At 37.2% G+C, this 7,880-nt stretch overlaps 2 pseudogenes; both read left to right on the forward strand.

Moving 5' to 3' along the window:
* Positions 1 to 267, forward strand: part of LOC102833344 — a 4,293-nt pseudogene extending 4,026 nt beyond the window's left edge.
* Positions 268 to 4,031: 3,764 nt separating this feature from the next.
* The window catches only part of LOC102836019, a 29,985-nt pseudogene continuing 26,136 nt past the window's right edge, over positions 4,032 to 7,880 (forward strand).

Genomic DNA, 7,880 nt, shown 5'->3' on the forward strand with positions numbered 1-7,880 from the left:
TTTATCTTTAAAAATGGAAAAATAACATCCATAGTGAAAGACCGTTCTGCAGCCAGAAATGGTCCTCTCACTGAACATAACATCTGTGAGATCAATGTACAGCATATCATGGGATTAAAGGACTCTCAAGTTGCAGACATATTATCAATATTTGGGACTGTAGTTACTATTACAATCATGTCTGCTTTCATCTTTGACCATATTATTAAACAGGTGGCACCAAGCATTATGAAAAGCTTGATGGATCATACCATTCCTGAGGTTTAAAAGCCGAGTCTCCTAATAGAGACATAGCTGAACTGCTCCAGTTTACTTCTCTAGCAATTCTGTATTATGTACAAGAAGCTTTCCAGGAGCCAGCGACCGTATGGTGTATGAGGACCTACCTTTCTTCCTTTTATATGACTGGGAATCCTACCCATGACCTGTCTCTTGTTCACACTTCAAGATAGCTATAGTCTTATCCTGGCTTCACAGGTGTACTGACCATCATTGGAAACTTGATGCTTCCATAAACCATTAGGATGAAGATGACTGTGAAAGGATTAGCTTTGTGTTAACATTGGTCACTTTTCATTGGTCACTTTTATTCAAGATATGGAGTAGTGCTTTTCATATGACTTTATTTCTATATTAGTATTATTAATAGTACACTTAGATTTATTGCCTTTAATGGGTTTGTTTGTTTTTTTCAGTTTTGTGTGTACACAGCATCAATTAAGTAACATTGGCTTCATTCCATGTAAGCATTAGAGTATGTAGACTGTGAAGGTTGTGATTATCATTACATTTTAACTACCTTCACTTACTATGCTTCAACTGTTGCCTTAACCATGTTTAAGTACTAGAATAAAAGCCAAAATATAATTATTGCTGCCTTTTTAAAGTCCAAAATGTAATTCCTTATTAAGTTGGACTATATGCTTACCCAGAACAATGTAATGGTCTTTAGCTATTGTACAGCTGTTCAATTTCGAGATTTTCTAGTAAAATTGCATAATGGAAACCTTTTTTCTAAAAGTTTGATTTACTGGTATCACTTTCTGAGAAATGAATTGCTATATATTTAATGTAAAAATTCTTATACTAAACAGGATATACCTTTAACTCCTTTTGTTTCATTTTTAGATTTCATTTGTAGTGGGATAAGACCTAATTTTGACATTGTGTAATCGAGCTATACTTGTAATTGTCTAGAATGTCTTCTTGGGAATTTGAATTATTTCCTGACTCCTTCTTGCTGACAAAATGCCATGGACACCATTCTGATGCTCTTTGTTTTATGTTTATTCTATTTTAATGACATATGTATAAATAAAGTACAATTTCACCAGAAAAAGAAAGAAAGAAATACAAGGGGACTTCAAAAAGTTCATGGAAAAATTCCGTTATCATTTAATTCCAGTTTTATACAAATTTTTGAAACCTCTTCATATATATCTTGTATCCCTGCATGGAAATATTACTATTAATATGGACTGATGCTTCTAAAGCTTTTAATTCTAAATTAAACTATAGAATTAATAATGTTCTTAAATGTCAGTAAACCAAAGTGTTTCTGAACTCCAAAGCCTTGCCTAAGACAGCACTGAAGTGGAATAAAGTCATTTTATATTCCTTCCAGCTATATATGAACATTCTAATTTCTCTGCATCATCATCAATTTTTTTTCTCATTTTCTGTTTTCAATTATGATACACATTACAATGGGTGTAAGGTGGTATTCTGTTGCTGCTTTGATTTGCATTTCTCAATAATTAGAGTCCTGGTGTGGCACTGTAACATAAGCACTGGACTGCTAACCTCAAGGTCAGCAGTTCACACCCATCAGCTGCTCTCGGAAATCCTATACAGGATCGCTATGAGCCTGAATTTACTTGATGGCCCACAACAACAATAATTAATAGTGTTGTGCAACCATCTTTGCTTGTGGTCATTTGTGTATCTTCTATGGAAAAGTATCTATTGAAGACCATGTTTTAATTGAGTTGTTTAATCATTTTGTTGCTCAGTTATAAGAGTTTTTCTTAATAAGTTCTGTACACTAGACTCTTCTAAGATATAAGATTTTCAAATATTTTCTCCCATACTGTGAGGTGTCTTTTCAATCTCTTAATAGTATTTTTTTGGGGTGCAAAAGTTTTTAATCATGATAAAACATACTTTATCCGTTGTTTCTTCTGTTGCTCAGACTTTTAGTGCCCTATCTTGAAGAAAAATCTAAGATTTCAAAGATTTACCTATATATTTTCCTCAATAATTTTCAGGTTAGCAAGTACACTTGGGCCTTTAATCCATTTTGAAATAATTTTGCATATAGCATGAGGTAGGGGTCTAATTTCATTCTTCTTCATTCAGTTGTCTCTCCACCATTTTGTTAGATAAGACTGTTCTTTCCTGCCCATCACTCCTCAATGTAGGGGCTTGTATGTTGCTGTAATGCTAGAAGCTATGCCACCAGTATTTTAAATAAGAGAAGTACTTAAATACCCATGGTAGACAGATTTTAGTCTAAGACAGACTAGTAATAATGAGAGGTAGATCATTTCTGAATCACTAGCCACTGGAAACCTTAAAAACAACAACAGAAAACTGATAGATGTAGTGTCAGAAGATGAGCCTTAAGGTTGGAAGGTACTCAAAATACAACTGGGGAAGAGCTACCTTCTCAAAGTAGAATTGACCTCAATGATACGGATGCAGTTAAGTTTTCATTACCTTCATTTGCTGATGTGTCACAACACATAATGAAAAGAAACAACTGCAAACATCTGTTAATAATCAGAACATGGAATGTACAAAATATGAGCCTAGAGAAACTGAAAATTGTCAAAAATGAAATGGAATGCATAAAGATTGATGTTCAAGGAATTAGTGAGCTGAAATGGACTAACATTGGCCATTTTGAATCAGACAATCATATACTGTGCAGGGAACAACAAATTCAAGAAGAATGGTGTCACATTCATGATCAAAAAGAAAATTTTAAGATATATCTTGAAGTGTAATGCTGTCTGTGGTAAGATAATATCACTAGACATGCATGGAAGAAAAGCTAATACCACAATTATTCAAATTTGCACACCAACCACTAATGCCAGTGATGATGAAATTGAAGAAGTCTACCAACTTCTTCAATCTGAAATTGATCAAACATAAACTAAAGATGCTTTGATAATTACTAGCAATTGGAATGTGAAAGTTTGAAACAAAAAGGAATGATCAGTATTTGAAAATGTGGCCTTGGTGATAGACCATAAGAATTGTGGGATGACATCAAGAACATCACACATGAAGAATGCAAACTCTCATTCAATCATTCAAGATCAAAAGGGCAACATTTACCCAAAGACAAAGTTGAGAAGGGAAGGAAATTGGAATGGAAATGGGAACTATGCAAAGTAAGTGGGATAACTATTGTTGCATGGGAAGGATTGCAACCTTTGAGATGAAACAAAGTGTATGATTTGTTGAATGTAAAACTGATGCTCTTCTCTGTAAACTCTCCTTAGAAATATGGAAAAATAAGAAAAGACCAAACTGGATGTCAGCAGAGACTCTGAAACTTTCTTTTTCTTGTTTTCAATATGAAGGAATTTTTTTTTTCCAGATGGTACCAGTAATGACAGTATCATATTCACACTCACAGGCTGCAATAGATTCCAAAATTTTGCATTAATTTCCACGTACCTTGATGTTTATGAAATTCAATCCAAACATTTCATTTCTTTCTTGTTCTACTTTCTCCAGGATTGTCTCACATAATTATCTAGAGATGTCAGGGGTGGCCTTACATCCTGACATCATTAACTTGTATTTTTTCTACCTCTGGAAGGTAACAGGAACCTTCTCAAGGTTGTGAACTCTAAATACCATCACCAAACACTGCACATTCCACAAATGTGGTTTTCCTTTTCCTTCACCAGAAAAAGCAGTCATAATGCTAGAGTCAACAGTGATGTTGAGTGGCATAAGTATATATTTTTTAAAGACTTGGGCTTTTTCACCAAGGACCCATCAACATGAGTAACATGACCATCAAAACCCTGAAGAAGGCAACAAAAGTCATCATTGAGAAGCCAGGACACACTCTTGGGACACCACCCACACTAACAAGCATGTTTGCGAGGAGATCTCCATTATTTCCAACAAGACACTCTGTAAAATTACAAGATAACAAGCTATGTCATGTGTCTGATGAGGTGGATTCAGAGATCCCTGAGATGTATCTGCAAAAAAGAGAAGAGAAAACAGGGGGAGAATGCTGTTCTTGACGATTGAGCCTTAGATCAAGAGAAAATGGAAGTTGATCCTAATATTTAAAGAATGCTGAAGTTCTCGGACTCTGTCCAACCTGCAGGTTTCTCAACCCACTAAACTTCTTTCTCTTCCTTAAGGAAACATTTTAAATTGAGATTATGTGGCAGTCCCTGTGCTAGGCATCAAAGTTTGAAAATTAAATAAGGTATTAGCTCTGACTGTAAGGTGCTCATTGTTGGTGTTGTTATGTGCCGTGGAGTCAATTCCGACCCATAGTAACCCTGTACAGGGTTTCCAAGACTGTAAATCTTTACAGGAGCAGAAAGCCTCATCTTTCTCCCATGGAACAGCTAGTAGTTTTGAAATGCTGGCTCTGAGGTTTGCAGCCCAATTCGCAACCACTACGCTACCAGAGGTCCTTAATCTAGCAGGTAGAAAACAGAAAGAGTTATAACACCTTGCTGAAAGGAATAGAGAGAGCAAAAAGCAATGACACAGAAATGGTGGCAGCTGAAGCAGCAGAATCAGGAGACCTGCAGCAGAGGGTGGACTTTGGGCCTCTGGATTGAGAATTCTGAGTAACTTTAGGCAGGAGGTTTGCTGGTAGAGTATGGTGACTCTGGGCACTTGGTGGAGCTAGGTTTGCTGACCCACTAAGCTAGAGCTGAGCATCTTTGAGCACAGGCTATCTGGTGAAATGGGGTGCCTTTGGACTCTTATGAAGGTGTTGTTAAGTGCCGTCGAGTCAGTTCTGACTCATAGTGATACTGTATAGAGCTTTTGAGGAGCAGCTGGTGGGTTTGAACTGCTGACCTTGTGGTTCAAAATGACCATGTGGTCCAGGGCATTATCCTGCAGCACCATACTTAGACAAAACTAAAAGAGCTTTGTAACACTTGTAGAGGTCAAGGGGCTACAGAGAGGTATGTCTGCCAACAGTACTGAGAAGAGGCTATCCTGATTGGAGAATTGTGTTCGCAGTCATTTCTGGTCCTGAATTGTAACCTAGCATATGAATTGGGTTGCTAACCTCACAGTCAGCAGTTTGAAACTACCAGATGTCCTGTGGGAGAAAGATGAGGCTTTCTGCTCCTCTGCCACACCGTTCTTACATTATTATACACATTTTTTAAAATAAAAGAAATGGAGTACAATAAAGACATATTTTTAGTGTAAGAATCACAAAGTTAATTCATTATTGATAACTAATTTTAAGATAATTTCAAAAGAATGTATAGTCAAAAGAATGCAGCAGATGGCATTAAGATCAGTCAGTTTCTTCTTAGTTTTTATGTTTGCTTGTTCTGCTTGGAAGTTCATTTTCATGGTAAGTTGTGAAGTATTAACTTTCTTTGGGGTTACCTTATAGTCTATTAATTTTCCCTCCAATTAAGACAACCTATTGTATCCTGTAATCTACCTGACCTCCTCGCCACCTGAATCTCTGTTCCTACATTTTTCCCTTCTTTGACATTGTTATTATTTTGATTTTTGGTTGACCTCCCAGCTCCTTTGAATTCATTGTTGTAATTTTGTTCTGTTACAGACTCTGCTATCCATCATCTGAGTTTCAGGTGGTGTTGCTATGCCTGTCAATCGCTGGTTGTGGTCTGTCCTTGTTGATTTTCAGTCTAAATAACTCCCTTTAGGATGTTTTGAAGTGCTGGATTGGTTTTGACAAAATCTCTTAGCTTCTGTTTATCCTGGAATGTTTTGATAGCACCATTGTATTTGATTGACAATTTTTCTGGATAGATGAGTCTTGGTTGGCATTTTTTTTTTTCTTTTAGGATTTTGTGTATGTCTCCCCATTGCCTTCTTGCCTGCATGGTTTCTGCTGAATAGTCAGAGCTTAATCTGATTTGCTTGCCTTTATAAGTAACATTTCTCTTTTCCCTGTCTGCTTTTAGGATTCTCTCCTTGTCTTTGGTTTTTGGAGAGCTTGATTATGATATGTCTTGGTGATTTTCTTTTGGGGTCTATCATTCCCAGGGTACATTTGGCTTCTTGAATATTTATCTTCTCATCTTTCAAGATGTTAGAGAAATTTTCTTCCAGAAGCTCTTCAACTATCTCCTCTGTGGACTTCTCTGATTCTTCCTGTTCTGGAATGTCAATAATTCTTAAATTGTTCCTCTTCATGTTATCCAGCATGAATCTTAGACTCTATTCAGATTTTTTAATCCTTTTTTCTGCTTACTCTTCTATTTTAGCAGTATTGAGAGATTTGTCTTCCAGCTCACTGGTTCTGGCTTCCATCTCCTCAATTCTACTCCTTTCCACTTTCAGTGTATTGTCCATTTCTGATATATTTTTATTAATCATCTGAACCTCTTTTTGCAGGTTTTGAATTGTTTCCCATGCTGTATCGATCTTATTTGATTGATCTTGTAGTACTTTCCTGACTTCTATGTTTTCCTCCACCTCTTTTTGGAGCATTTGAATTTTTTTCCATATCATTCTTCTGAATACCTTCTCAGGCAAATCCAAAACCTGCTCTTCCTCTTCTAGAAAGCCTTTGTCTGCTTCCAGCTCATTTGTCTCAGTTATTCTTTTCTGATTTTGGACATGGTTTGAGATCTTTTGTTGTGTTTTTCTGGTTATTTCCAGTAGTTATGTGGGTTTTTAATGCTTAAATGAATTTTTGTTGCCTGTGTTATCAAGCTTACTGGCTGTCTCCTGGTGGATATGATCAGGAGATAGGCTTCCCTTGTCACATGTAATGCTTAGCAGCTGTTATTGGCTCTTGTCTGAATGGTAGAATATTATGGAATATGCTTGTAGCTTGGCTATATGGCCAAGATTGCTGTTTCTTCTTGGATAACATAGGGAGGAAAAGCTCCCTCCTCCAGGAAAAATGTGTGATCAAAAGGACCAAAAACAGAAGCAGTATAAAAGGAGAGACAAAATCCACCATGCTGAAACAAAAATAAAACTGAGGCTGACTGACCAGTCACCTTGTTTCATAGGCAGTGTTTGTGCTCCATAGAAGCCTCCAGCAGTGAGTGGGGGTGTCTACTTTCTCAGGCCCCTCCTCTAGTCACCACCGTAGAGGTGTGCAGATAGATATTTAGAAGTTAATGGGAGAAAGATTGTCTACTATTTTTGTCTCTGAAGGTCAGTTAGGTATTTGCATGTGCACAACATAATTCTCGAAATAGTTGTATAATTTTATGTTGGGGTTTTACAGATAGTTCATATGGTTTGTCTGCCAGGCCAAACCTGCTTTTTTCTTGCTTGATAAGCTGGAGTAAAGGGTCCCACACAAGTTAACTTTAGGGTTGGGACCCAGAGGCAGAAGTCATAAATCACAGCCTAAGAATCTGCCCTTGGGACCGATGGGGCTCTTTCTCTCTGTACTGTGAGAAAACTGTGGGCTCAACACTGTACTTTTTTGGGGGCATGCACCAACCTGCCTGAAGGCATCCAGGCAGGGCAAAGAAGGCACAACAGAGAAGAAGAGGAAAAAATGTGTAGAATCTCCCCACACCTCCTTTTGCAGTATCACTGTGCCACTTTTAGCACCAGTTCACTGTGTCATTCTGGCTGTAGCCCTGCTCTTGAACTCCACCCAGGCACAGTGGGAGTCCCATGTCTCAACTGATTTCTAAAATGCAATA

The sequence above is a fragment of the Chrysochloris asiatica genome, unplaced genomic scaffold (genome assembly GCF_000296735.1).
Source record: "Chrysochloris asiatica unplaced genomic scaffold, ChrAsi1.0 scaffold00019, whole genome shotgun sequence".
NCBI lineage: Eukaryota > Metazoa > Chordata > Mammalia > Afrosoricida > Chrysochloridae > Chrysochloris > Chrysochloris asiatica.